Raw genomic sequence first — 15,191 nt, 5'->3', positions numbered from 1 at the left:
ATCTTTCTCAAATGATTTTACAGAAACTATTCGGCAAAAAAAATAATTTTTGCTTCACTGATAACTTTACATGTCAGGTTCAAGATGGTATGCCCATCATTTCGTTAATGGTCGTACTTATTGCGATATTTACGTAGAAGTAAGACACTGCGTGAAATTGGGGAAAGCTTGCAATGAAAAGTAGAGGTAGCTTTGATTTTGCGTTTGGTGCATAGTACATAATACGTTGTTGCATGTGGAATTTTGCTAATATACTGAATCTTTCTTCAGACCTGGGTAGAGGTACCTAAACTCATGCTCATAAATTAAGTATAATGCTGATACATGGTGAAACAACGCTCTGGTGGGCGTTTTGCGGGTTTAAATCACCTCGGGGTGTCACCAAGCGGTGCATCTGACCTGCGGTCGTCGCACGGTGGCGCTGGCAGCAGTCCACATACGCAGAAGTGTGTTGCTGCACGTCAGAGTACGGTGCAGCAAGTAAGTATGCAGACGTTTTCAGACGTGCTAATGGTAACTGTGTGTTGAAAATGGCTCACAGAACACATATTGATGACGTTATGAGGAGTAAAATACTAGGGCGACTGGAGGCTGGTCAAACACAGCAGGTCGTAGCATGGGCCCTCCAAGTGCCACATAGTGTGATCTCAAGATTATGGCAACGATTCCATCAGACAGGAAACGTGTCCAGGCGCTAGAGTACGGGACGTCCACAGTGTAAAACACCACAAAAAGACCTATATCTCACCGTCAGTGCTCGCAGACGGCCACGGAGTACTGCAGGTAGCCTTGCTCGGGACCTTACCGCAGTCCCTGGAACAGTTGTCTACCGACACACAGTCTACAGACGACTAAACAGACATGGTTTATTCGCCCAGAGAACTGCAAGTTGTATTCCACTGACCCCTGGTCACAAGAGAGCCCGTAAAGCCTGGTGTCAAGAACACAGTACATGGTAATTGGAACAGTGGTCCCAGGTTATGTTCACTGACGAGTCCATGTACAGTCTGAACAGTGATTCTCGCCGGGTTTTCATCTGGCGTGAACCAGGACCCAGATACCAACCCCTTAATGTCTTTGAAAGGGACCTGTATGGGGGTCGTGGTTTGATGGTGTCGGGTGGGATTATGATTGATGCACGTACACCCCTGCTTGTCTTTGATAGAGGAACTGTAATAGGTCAGGTGTATAGGGACGTCATTTTGCACCAGTATGTCCACCTTTTCAGGGGTGCAGTGGGGGTCCCACATTCCTCCTGACGGATGATAATGCACGGCCCCACCGAGCTGCCATCGTGGAGGAGTACCTTGAAACAGAAGATATCAGGCGAATTGAGTGGCCTGCCTGTTCTCCAGACCTAAACCCCATCGAGCAAATCTGGGATGTTCTCGGTCGACATATCACTGCACGACTTCAGACCCATAGGACACTTCAGGAGCACCGACAGGCACTGGTGCAAGAATGGGAGGCTATACCCCAGCAGCTGCTGGGCCACCTGATCCAGAGTATGCCAACCCGTTGTGCGGCCTGTGTACGTGTGCATATCGGGGTACATGCGCAGGAAACAGTGGCGTTCTGTAGCACGTGTGTTTCGGGGCGGTTTTCTCAACTTATCACCAATACCGTGGACTTACAGATCTGTGTCGTATGTGTTTCCCTATGTGCCTATGCTATTAGCGCAAGTTTTGTGTAGTGTCACGTTGTGTGGCACCACATTCTGCAATTATCCTTAATTTATGAGCGTGGGTGTATATGTCACCAATCTCGAGAAAATTGATGTGATGAACCACACTCATTTGCGATCGAGCCTCGCCAGCGATAAATCCAGAGTGAGACATCCACAACATTTCTCATATTTCATAAACGGTTTCAGATATAGAAATGAAATTTTGGCGAATGATAGCACACAAATAGGAGAGTATTTTTCCATATCGTTATTATGTAAAACTTCGTTACGTAACGTGTTATTCCACTAACTACGGACTTTTTCGATGAAAGAATGTAATTTTTAAGGGCCATCGATAGCTGGTGAAACGAGGATTGTTATGGGTTTTGGAACAATATAAGTGGAGATATTAACTTTTTTCGTACCGATGATGTGCTTTTTCATAAGCCACTGACCTCACTTTTTCTCAGTTCCTCACTTAATAAATTTAATAAACCACTGTTTCAGAATTCTCTCGTAATTGTGTCTGCACAACAGATTAGTGAGGTAAAACTGTGTGAACTCCGCTGCGTTTCGGGAAAGAAGTAAATTTTAACATGGCAACCAGATAAACGTGTAGGTTTTACTCAAAACTCGCCACTCATGACGCTTCTCCGAAAGTTACAAATGGTTAACAAGCCAGGCGCAAATAATTTACTGCAGTTTCGGCGGAATTATTTTTAGATGCTAACCAAAGAGAGGTGACAGGATGTGTTTTCAAATGGTCGTCATGCAAGTGCGGGCTTGCAGGGGCCCTACTTAACATTTGCAAAAAGGTGAGCATAGGCTTCAGTATAGAACGGCACTCCCCCTCCAGCGCTCGGCATTTCCCCTACAACGCCAGCGCCTTAACCTCCACTGCTATCACTCTCCCCACGGATGCCCCGCCGTCTGTGCATCTACCAGCCACGGCGTTCTGCGTAGAATATACCATTTGGCAGTTACATCTTAAGAACTTGTGTTAGCCTTCTTTACCTCCCTTACAATACCTTAACAAATGTGAGTTAATAGTGGCCTAACAACTTTAGCACTGTACTCGATATTGGCATAAAAGCCAAAATCTGCATAGTACAAAAGACAAATTTAAACATACACAGTGAAATAGTGCATTACTATTTTAAAATGTATTGCATGACTGTGGTTCAACACCACAGCAAATTTTTATGTATCTTTATAGATACTGATCGACTTTCTCTAGCTGTCGCATACCATGTCGTTTTTTCCAGTTTAATAGCCAATCCTCGTTCCCTGCAGACAAGTTACTGCCTGTAAGTTGTTTGTTAAATACAATTGCTTTTTCTTCTAATATCGGGCATTCCTTCTCTGAGTTGTTTACAAACCACCTTCAAACAGCTACTTTCAATTCTTTATTCTCACAGTTTAGTACAACCTTCCGTTTTTCCCACACGCGCTCCATTTGGATTGCGCGCTATCGAATAACATCATCCTTTTTTTTTTTTTTTGTCACAAATAGTTCCTTCTCCAACATTGTACTCAGCAGCAATGACTTTCTGCAGAGAACCTCGGTTCATAGTCATTTGTTGTCATTTAGACAGAAGTCTGATCGCGGGTCGCGCTTAAAGTGCGCGCGCACAGTGACCGGTGAGGCCGGCGGAGGAAGACGGCGGCGAGCGCGTGGTCAGCGGCAGATCGCTCCACGTGGACCTGAGTCAGTTTCAAGCGGCAGGAGGTTACGTGACGTCACGACGATTTACCGCGTCCCACCGCACGGCTTTAAGACAATCTTTTATCCACTTTTGCGTTTATTACACGCAAACGAAAATCAGTGTAACAAAGAACAATGCGGCAAATGAAAAAGGAGTTTGAGACGAATCGCCGGCCGGAGTGGCCGTGCGGTTATAGGCGCTACAGTCTGGAACCGCAAGACCGCTACGGTCGCAGGTTCGAATCCTGCCTCGGGCATGGATGTGTGTGATGTCCTTAGGTTAGTTAGGTTTAAGTAGTTCTAAGTTCTAGGGGACTGATGACCACAGTAGTTAAGTCCCATAGTGCTCAGAGCCATTTGAACCATTTGAGACGAATCAGCCGAGACGATGATACGATTTATACGAATTTTACTTCAAAAGACATTAAATTAACAAATCTACAATATGTTGCAGTTTACTGAATAATTTATAACTTTTGAACCAATGCAGGTGCGGAGTAGAGCGAGTGCTCATTTTAAAGGTCTCGTCGAAACGCAATGACTGACATACTTGTATAATTTGCAACACCAGTATTTCACTGTTAAAACACGAATTTTATTAATTTGTTGCTAATAATTAATTAAAACAAATAATAAAAGACAATTACACAAACAGCAAGGCAGTGTATGATAGCGGGTGTCGTTATGCACGTTTCAACATGATTAGCTTGTGAAATTTGTAATTATTGTGATATGTCTTTGTTTATTAGTAGTTGTTGCATTTTTGCCCATATTTGCTTAACCTTCGTATATACGTAAATTCTGATCAGCTCATCAGAAAGAGCGCTTCAAATCCATATGGAAAACGATGTCTTATGAAGAACTGTAATATTTAGTGGCACAAACGGACGAAAACTATCTCCGCACTGTGCAAAGATAATTGCAAAACATTAAAACATTACTTCTGGGCAAGCTATTGCAGCTACAGATTTGTTTAATTCACGTTTGTTGATGAGAATTTGAGAACGCATATGATGGTGCAAACAGAATTAAGATTGCTCTTCTACGTAAATAGTAATGCAAAGAAGTGGTGATTAATGAAAAGCAGTTACGTGACGTAGTTTGGAGAATTTCTGATCGAGGGTATTTAAGCGAAGCTGCCACAAAGCTCCACGTTCGAGTCCTACGCGCCTTTGCCGACGCCGGACCTGTGATGCTCGACGCGACACTTTGGAGATAGTTTTGTGGTTCCAGAAGTGTTCAACTTTATCCGAATTTCGCGTGTGCGCGCAAAAGGAAGACAGAATTTTCCTGAAGAATTCGGACTTCGGATATTTTCGATGCTGAACACAGTACAGACTTGGGTTTTTCGTACGTTGTGTCTTTTGGTGATTGCTTTTATAAGCAAACGGGACCTTGCTGCAAAAATCGTAGCTGTGGGGCCCTGTTTCCGTTCGAGTGCCGCCGCACTTACTCACTGAAACGCTACTGTTGGACTCTTTATTTTTGAGGATTCCGAACTGTGTTTTGGGATACCAATGGGACTTAATTTCTACGTTGGAGTGTAATTATTTTCACCAGGTTTAGATCACTGATTCTGAAAAAGTGCCGCTGGACTTTAACTGTGTTTAAACCAGTCGGAACTTCGACTATTGTGTGGCATCCGACACTTAGGAATTAGTTAGTGTCGATCATCGGGATTAGGTAGTGTCTTAGGAACTGATCGATTTGCTAAATATCAGTCGATGTTCTTCATCCTTCAACAAAGTTTATTAAAATTTGTAGCGTGCTTAGTATCGCTGTTGGGGGCTCGAGCAATAATTAAAACAGCACGTAACTGTTTGGAAGATACCAACAGTGAACTGTATTTAGTTTTGAATACAAACTTGTCAGTTCCAAGGAACTTAACGCACGCATTCGATTCGTCATTTGACTTCAGCCTCCTAGACTGTGCCCCAGTTAACATTTGTGCTTGACGGTCAGCAGCATCGAGAGTATTTTATTATTGTACTTTATGAGCGCACGATCATCCCCGAGTTAGACGACTAGAGCCAGCGAGCAGGAGCATTTGCAGCCCCATTTGCCATTCCGCCGACCGTCGCAATTGGGGGCTCGTCCAGTATAGAAGCATTTGCAGCCCCATTTCCGCTTCCGCAGACCGTCGTAAACTTACCTAAAATTTCGAGTTTTGCTTGGGATCCAACGTAACATGTTTCCTTATAGAAGCAATGATACATCAAACATGTATAGCATTTCTTAACATGGTAGTGAAGCAACAACATTGTTGCGTACAATAATTCAAATTCATTGTTTTGTGCGTCATTTCTGCTTCAGGGACTGGAGGCCAGGTGGAGGCCGGATTTGTGAAAGGCCTGGTCACTGAGATCCGGATTGGTGAGTGTTCACTGTACTTTGGTCATTGTTTTACTTGTATTTCACGTTAAAGTTACGAGTTTTTTTATAGTTCGGTAAGCCTTATTCTTTTACTCTCTGTTATTGTAGTATCTAACACACACACACACACAAACTTTTATGAGTATTTATTGATGTTTTGGAGCGGAACAGTCTTCCGTTTCTGGATGTATTGGTTTGACGTAAGGAAGATGGATTTTTAGGACATTGCATTTACCGTAAACTCACCCATACCGATTTATACTTTCAGGCGTCTAGTTGCCATCATTCTTCGTAAATTATGAGGGTACTTTAAACCTTAGAGAATAGTGAATAGTGTACGACACTGAAAGCCTACAGAGTGAAATGGTACACTTGGAAAAAATACTCTACAAGAATAGGTATATGGAACAACAGCTCTGCAAGTGGAAGTACCGGACCAAGCAAAAGAATACCACGAAGAAAGAGATGTAAAGTTAGGATTGCCGTCCGTCCCAATATCAGTCGGGACCGTCACCGTTATCGACGTTCTTGCCCAGACATACCGACAAGACCCAATTTTATCCCAATTTTACAAAATATTGTAAAGAGCTTCGCTCAAGTACTGAAGTGACGCCATCTATTAGCGCAGCATGTAAATGCAGCCTCAGTTACTTTTATTTATGTCAACAAGTTTATATAGACAACATCGTCTTACGGATGGCGTTGCACGTTGCGTATCCTGTATCGATGATGCAAGCACCTTCTAGATCTAGCGTCATCACTCGAGAAAATACCAGACTTCTCCAGTATTACGGGGTCAGAACTACTCAAGCAGCGCCACGAGGAAGAACCGGGTAGTTTCCATCTGAATAACGATCTGATAGGACGATTCTTTCTAAACGTAACACGAACGAATGCAAGAAAGTAATGTCTGAAGTGTTTACTGCTGGTATATGGAGCGTGAAGTGTATAGTGACTTGTACTTCAATGACTATTATTGTCGAGTGTTTACTATCTGACATACCTTATTATAGCCTATGAAAATGCGTAAGGATGGAAAGAGGAAGTGTCACTTCTAGGATGATTACACACAAGAGTGGTCTTTTGTCAAGAAAGGATGTACGAATCAGGAAACATTGTGTGCGATTTGTAGCTGTTTCATTTCAGTAACTCGCGGAGGTAAGGCAGATGTGAGGCATCACATTTCTACAAAGAATCAAACAAACAGATTCACGGTTGCATGAAGTGAAAGCCTGTTTCTACATTCATGATTAAAGAAGATACCCACAAAGAAATGCTCGTTGCTGCTGCAGAACAACAGCTGATAAAGTAGTCAAGCATCATCAGTCCTTCAGTTTTCTTGACTGTACCGTAAAACTGAATGCCGCAATGTATCCTGACTCCACAGTCGCCGCAAAGCAGTCTACAGCCGCGACCAAAGCCACAGCTATTGCTAAAAATATTCTCGCACCACACTCCTGAGTCCGAATGCATAAAACAATTGCAAAAAGTTTCATTTTACTGCATGGGCACCGACGGGTCGAACCACAAGGCTGAAACCACGTTTTCTTTAGTTGTTCAGTACTTTACTGAAACTGACGGAATCCAAAAGAAGCTGCTGAACTTAGAGTCACTGAATAACGAAACATCAAAGACAACTCCGAAGTTTTGTCCAGACACTTTAAGACAACTGCAAATTTCATTAGATAAATTAATCGCTTTTCGTGAAGAGAGTGCCAACACACAACTTCGGAGGGCTTCATTGACGCGGCCTGCGGAATGTTAATTAAAGAAGAACTAGGAAAAAATGTAGAAGATTTTGGATACCCTGTCCATATTTTCCACAACAGCATATCAAGCGTTGCTGGAGTCTAAACTGTCGACACTGAAGTAATCGTCATGAAAATATTTAATTATTTTTCAATATACACGTTAAGGACAGAGAAGCTGAAAGAGTTAATCTTATCTGTTGATGCCAATCATCAGACTCTTCTATCTGAATCAAAAACAAAATGGTTGTCTTTAATGCCAGCAGCTGAGAGAATACTTAAGTTTTGGATCCCTTTAAAACAGTTTTTTGACGTTGGAGACAGGCCACCTAAAATAATTTCAGATGTTTCTCAGAAATCCAGTCAGTTAAATTTACTTCACGTATCTGCAGTCGAACTTGGCTCCGTTTGAAAAAAATATAAAAAGCATGGAGAGGAATAAAGTCTCGATAATTGAAATAAGAAATGTATTAGTCGATCCTTACAGATATCTGGATGAAAGGAAGGCTGCCAGTTTTATTGGCATGTAAACCAAGAAGAATTTGAATAAATTAAGCCGGCCGGAGTGGCTGAGCGGTTCTAGGCGCTACAGTCTGGAGCCGCGCGACCGCTACAGTCGCAGGTTCGAATCCTGCCTCGGGCATGGATGTGTGTGATGTCCTTAGGTTAGTTAGGTTTAAGTAGTTCTAAGTTCTAGGGGATTGATGACCTCAGAAGTTAAGTCCCATAGTGCTCAGAGCCATTTGAACCATTTTTAAATAAATTAAAGAATGAGAATCCTAAGAAAGAAATAATTAATTTGATTTCGAAATATGAGAAAGAGACAATGGCTTTCTATACCATAACATTCGATTACTTAGAAAAATGGTTCATTTCTTTCAATAAATATCAACACTGCCGTATACCTGACTAGCAGTAGTGTGAAAATTTCAGGCGACAAGCGTTTTCAGGAATCTATGGATCTGAAGAGCTTCTAGAAACTAAGCGTGACTCGGATGAATGGAAGTCTAAACACTCCGAGGGAGAATGTTGGATTTACTTCCCTAAAGAAACCGCAAACCCTGCTAACATTATGCGAGTATCTGTTTTCTATTCCCACAAAGAATGGTTCAAATGGCTCTGAGCACTATGGGACTTAACTTCTGAGGTCATCAGTCCCCTAGAACTTAGAACTACTTAAACCTAACTAACCTAACGACATCACACACATCCATGCCCAAGGCAGGATTCGAACCTGCGGTTTCAGACTGTAGCGCCTGGAACCGCTCGGCCACTTCGGCCGGCTTTCTATTCCCACACACATCGCCAGTGTGGAAAGAGCATTTTCGCTGATGTCGGCCCAGTAGACTGATGAAAGAAATCAGCTGCTGCAAGGGACTGCAGAATCAATCTTACAGTGCCAGTTTAACAACAAGCTGACTTGCATGGAGTTTAATAAATAGGAAAAAGGGAAAAAGTCTTGCTGAAAAAGGTGAAATCCTCCGAAAAATATGGTGTACCAACTACTTCTGCCGCAACAAGTACAGTATAATTGTGTTTTAAATAAGAAGTAATCATATTAAATAAATTTTTTACTTCATTTATAAACCCCCATCTCACACTGTTCCGACGAGATGCCAGCTGGAAATGGCAACCTTATGTAAAGTCTACGGCCTTTCTATCGTATGTGGGAAATATTTTCTCAAAAAATACAAGATTAATGAAGAAGGATAAAGTGGATGCGTTCCTTCCACCAGCCAAGACGGCAACTCTTCTGGGATTTATGAAGGATGATCCGATTTTGAGAAAGGCGAGTATGTACGAAATCCTTTGCGAGTGTGGTAAAAGATATATAGGAGAAACAATATGCGCGGTACAAGAACGTTGCATTGAACACCAATGAGACGCCTCTCTCCTATTGCCTAATGGATCAGTAGCGGCTGACCATTTTATTTCCACCGGCCAGTCCACGTACTACGGAAAGTTAAGATACTGACCACAGTCTCATCCTACTCGGATTCAGTGGTCAACGTAACTGCGGAAATACAATTAACAAACAACATGCTCAACGGAGTCGAGGATTTCCAGCTCGCCAAGCATGCTGAAAGTTGGATGCCTGTGATTCTGCTGTGTGTATACAAAAACTCTGAGTCTGACATATTTTATCGCGAGTAGTAGCGAGCGAGCAGTTGTAGAAAGGAGTCGGAAGTAGTTGGACGCATGGTTCGGTGGAAAGCAGTCGCGCGACTTGAGAGGTCGCAGTCTTCCGCGATCGTGCTAGTAGCGCCGGAGGATATTTTGCTATTAATTGAGGATTTTTGGTAATCTGCCTTTTCACTGCACGTAGTTGTTAGTTGCTTGGGCACTAGAGGGATTTTGTCAGATTTATATATGCAAACACTCAGAGTAATATTCGTATCTTTGTGGTGGCCAGAAACGTGTTCATTGAGTACAGATACTGTGGAATAATTAAAAGTCTGTGTTAAGTTTGGCAGCATTTAAATCATCAATTTCCTGAAAATAGTAAATTAAAAGTTTTTATTGGTTTCTTTCATTTTTCTTTAGATCGTTTAAGGCTAGCTGACCAAATCCCTCTTGATCATTTGATTTCTATGTATAAAAGTATGACGGCAGTAATTGTTGCAATTAGTCCGTCCGTTGCACTCTGCATGGATCGCAGTATTGCTTTTTGAAATATTTTAGCATGTTGCTGGTGCCGCAGTTGACGAGGTAAGTTGTCTGTTGCGTACAGGAGCATCGCAGAGGATATTTTAAAACTCGCAGTCAGATAGTTGAGAATTGATTTCTTCATAATTCGTGAGATGTGTAACATTCGTTTCTGGTCCTATTTCTGATCCATTTTTTTGCTTTGTACTCAATCACGTCACCCTTATTTCCGTACATGTCATTTGAAACGTTTACCAACGCGTTACTATGGACATCCCTTGTTCCACGTCTGCGCTCTCAAAGGAAATATTATTCTAAGTCTTTAGTGAGTCGCATTCCAACATATGCCAACAATACTTCGTAAGCACTGTGGATTCGCCGAATCTGTCCTTGTTTTGATTCACAGAATACTTCGTAAGCACTGTGTATTCGCCGATTCTGCCCTTGCTTTGGTTCACTCTTAAGCGCGTAAGTGTAATCTGACTGACGCTCTAGTTACCAACAGCCTTATCTCTTATCATGCGCGTTTAATCCACAGCAAGTGATTTTAAAATCTTATAAGCGACTCACTTGGAGAATGGCTGAAAAGTTGTCAGCCGAAATATCGGAATAAGAGTTAAGAATATCTCGGATGTACGCCCGAAAAATATGGAATTTTTATTGACTGGTTTATAAATGAACATAATAAAATACATGTAAACTGTCATATTTTCATGAATTTTCCTTCGTGGAGGACCGAAGTCATGTAGAACTTTTTGAAAGAAATTTCCCCCATTTGAGTGTAAATTACTGTTCATTTATTTCACATAATCATGGTATTGGTTTGATATCCATTCTCAAGCGTATGTTGAAATGTAATATGACAGCTGATTTATAAGGCCAGAACTATGTTTTCTCGACGATGACAGGTCACGTCGACAGATCAGATATATCGTAATATTTCATCTTGAACTTCAAAATGGCTATAAAGCCGAAATTACAACTGCGTGAAATAGATGAACAATTTACAGTTAAAGGCAGAAAATTTGTTTCAAAAAGTTTTACACGTTCATTCAGGCGCTTTGCTGTTACAAATTCATTGATGAAAAGTGTTTCGAAACAAGGTAAATAAATTTATTAAAATGTACATATAAGTATATATCTGACATTGTCACAATAATCACTGAAGTGACGTAATACGCAGAGGTTATCTATATTTAGTGTCACCACGGGTAAGTGTGGGGATGAGAAGGGCTGAGAGGGTCAGGGAGTGTACCGTTAGGGAGGTGGTTTATGAGGATCAAAACTAAGTCTTAAGGCGAGGATTCACAGTGTTTTTCTAAGAAAACGTTTAAAAGATTCTGCGGAAGACTATTTGGGAAACCTGTTGACCAACTGATAAGGTGATGTAGAGCTAAGTATGTAGATTTATTTTTCTTCAAGCTAGAGCTCCTTTGCACCATATTCGAATCGAGAACAGCTGCCAACATAGTAACGTAGAAGCAAATATCCTCGGAGTAGTGAAGCAGCTTAAATCACTTCATAAAAGCAAGTTTTTTCGTCCAGACTGTATATCAATTAATTTCCTTTCGGAGTATGCTGCTGCATTAGCTCCATACTTAACAATCATATACAGCCGTTCGCTCGACGAAAGATCTGTACCCAAAGACTGGAAAGTTGCACAGGTCACACCAATATTCAAGAAAGGTAGTAGGAGTAATCCACTAAATTGCAGGCCGATATCGTTAACGTCGATATGCAGCAGGATTTTAGAACATATACTGTGTTCGAACATTATGAATTAGCTCGAAGAAAACTGTCTATTGACATACAGTCAACATGGGTTTAGAAAACATCGTTCCTGTGAAACACAACTAGCTCTTTATTCACACAAAGTGTTGAGTGCTATTGACAAGGGATTTCAGATCGATTCCGTATTTCTGGCCTTCCGGAAGGCTTTTGACATTGTACCACACAAGCGGCTCGTAGTGAAATTGCGTGCTTATGAAATATCGTCTCAGTTATGTGAGTGGATTTGTGATTTCCTGTCACAGTTCGTAGTAATTGACGGAAAGTCATCGAGTAAAACAGAAGTGATTTCTGGCGTTCGCCAAGGTAGTGTTATAGGTCCTTTGCTGTTCCTTATTTATAAAACGATTTGAGAGAGAATCTGAGCAGCCGTCTTCGGTTGTTTACAGATGACGCCGTCGTTTATCGACTAATAAAGTCATCAAAAGATCAAAACAAACTGCAAAACGATTTAGAAAAAATATCTAAATGGTGCGAAAAGTGGCAGTTGATACACGATTTGGGCTGGACATCATTAAAAGAAAGGCGTCTTTCGTTGCGACGGAATCGTCTCACGAAATTCCAGTCACCAACTTTCTCCTCCGAATGCGAAAATATTTTGTTGACACCGACCTACATAAGGAGGAACGATCACAAAGATAAAATAAGGGAAATGAGAGCTCGTGCGGAAAGAGATAAGTGTTCCTTCTTTCCGCGCGCTATACGAGACTGGAATAATAGAGAATTTGAAGGGGATTCGATGAACCCCGTGCCAGGCACTTACGTGTGATTTGCAGAGTATCCATGTAGATGTAGATTATTTGCAGTGTGCCAAATCTGGAGTTCTCTGGACAGGATATTTGTGGTGTAATGTCCGAAACGTCAATTTGTATTGCTAATGCGGATTTATTTATACTGCAAAACCTGAACGCATCAAAATGTTCCCAGTTACTTGTAATAAAACTGTAATAATTGGGATGCATGCCACAATGTAATTTGTATGTTCCTGGTCCTTGCGGCATTAATTAGACGTTACTTGCCCTCATTAGTGTATTATCCATTCCAACAACAGTCGCAGAGCTCTACATGTTCCTCATGAACTAGATAATGAACTCTGTAATACACGAACACGCAATACTAAGCACTGAGGGGATCACATTTAATGACTTAAAAAAACCTTTGAAATATGCTGTACAATAAAAGTTGCTTGTAATGTAAAACCGATTTCTAATTGTGTGAGCTGATGTTCTGCTAATCAAAAGAAGGACTACATGTGGTGTACCGCCACTTCTCTCACTACTGAAATTCACAGAGGGGTGTGTTATAAAATACTGCAACTTACTGTGCAGGTTATACCCACCGAAGATCGGTACTTGTTTCTGTAGCATGGGGACTTCCAAATATATCAACGTCACTACAGTCTAAGGACAGGAAAGTCGTGTTGGTCATATTGCGAATCGTGAAAACTCTGTACTGTGTGCTTTTCCTATTGTGTCTCTGAGCCGTGAGTTTATGAGCCAGCTCGAAATTTTTTCAGAGAGGGTTGGGAAACCAGATAATAACTGAAACTTACACCGTTCGATATAGCAATAAGCGACGCAAGATTATAAGATAGCATCCCTTCAAAAAGTAGGAAATCTGCTACGACCTCTCCAAAGGAACGAACCATCTATAAGCCTTTTTTATTTAAAGAAATCACGGAAACTATAACTACGGTGACCGGACGGGAATTTGAACTCAATTTCTCCGGAAACGATTCCAAATCTTTACCGAACGCCACCTCACGTAATGCCAAACGACTGGCAATCCAGAGCTGACACCCCACCCCCCACCCCCACTCTTTCCCCCCGCCCCCCTTTCTTTCCCATCCCGTTCTCAGGCCTCGCAGGCTAGTTCTCGATAGTTTCCGCTTTACAAGTTGCTATGCTATCATAAGTCTTACTGGAACTGGTTTTCCGGTTACATAGACATTGCCGCAACTGGAACTGCGGTTATGTTTTAGGGCACGAATCCAATCGTTCGGGGTTCGATCTTCGGCTAATCATACACTCTTGTCTGACGTTCAGTGTGACGTGATTTCTGAGAAGGCTTCGGCGAAGTGAGAAAGCCATGCTGCAGCGTGGTTCTTTAACTGTGTATCCTAGTGTACGATATACGTCAAGCGACTGACAAGTCAAAGGAAGGCAACATCGTTCCGCCATATCTAATTTGGACCAAGTTCCAAGATAATGACTACTTTATTTCAGGATATATTCGTGACGGGACAGCCAGTGAGAATACAGAGTTAGTTGAAAGCCATCATCCAGCCATGTGTTTTACTATGAATTCAAACACATTCGTCAAAAGGTCAATCAAGGCTCTGAGAGTGATGGCAGAACGCCAAGCAATGCTAAAGGAGAGGGGGAGGTCAGCGAGCCGATCCTGTTGTCCCCTGCTCAGAAGAACTGGCAGCACTTGAAGGAAGGGATGGAAAAATAAGAAGGACGCCCCAAGTTCCCCTTATCATTTACAACGGAATCGTTAGACATGGAACACTAAATAATCGAATGAAACAAAAGTGACACTGACCGGTAACAGTGAACTTCTTGTTTCATTCGATATCAATAACAGTCTCGGTAAAGCCTAACGTAGAATGTTCGAATTTGAAGACAATACATAATACTACGGGATGTGATGTCCTTATACGATTTTAGCATTAGCAGTTATAGTAAACTAGTAAGTCGCAGAAAAAAAATAAACACAAAACTAGAATGAAACAGATTCATGAGGTAGAAAGTCTAAATTGTATATTACGAGAATTGTATTTAGGAAAGTCGAGTTATACCATATTACAATAAACAAGAAGTTCAGCATTTTAGAAAATGGAGATTATACCCGAAAGGGGCATTTATTTAATAAAGGTACTTAAGCAATCGCCTGAAGTTTCAAGCACAAAAAAGGAAGAGAAAAATAACATCTACAATAGAACAAAATAACTACTGAAGAAGTTGCCAAACTTTCAAGCAAACGAAAATGAAACACTGCTAGAATTTCCTGATTTAAACAAAGGTATTCGCAAACAACTTCCAGCGGGTGTGACAAGGTAATTTCGGATAATATGATAAGAGAATCGGTTCACAACTATAAAAATCTGAAGAGAATAAAAGCTTCTATTGGGTTGACATGGCAGATGGCAAACTAACAAGCAAGGGAGACACAATTTCCGTTAATATTTGAATAACTGAAAAAATGAATCAGAAACACAGATTGTGAATAACGAAAACTACACTCCTGGAAATTGAAATAA

Source organism: Schistocerca cancellata, chromosome 1 (genome assembly GCF_023864275.1).
Source record: "Schistocerca cancellata isolate TAMUIC-IGC-003103 chromosome 1, iqSchCanc2.1, whole genome shotgun sequence".
Lineage (NCBI taxonomy): Eukaryota > Metazoa > Arthropoda > Insecta > Orthoptera > Acrididae > Schistocerca > Schistocerca cancellata.
This window is presented reverse-complemented; position numbering follows the sequence as displayed.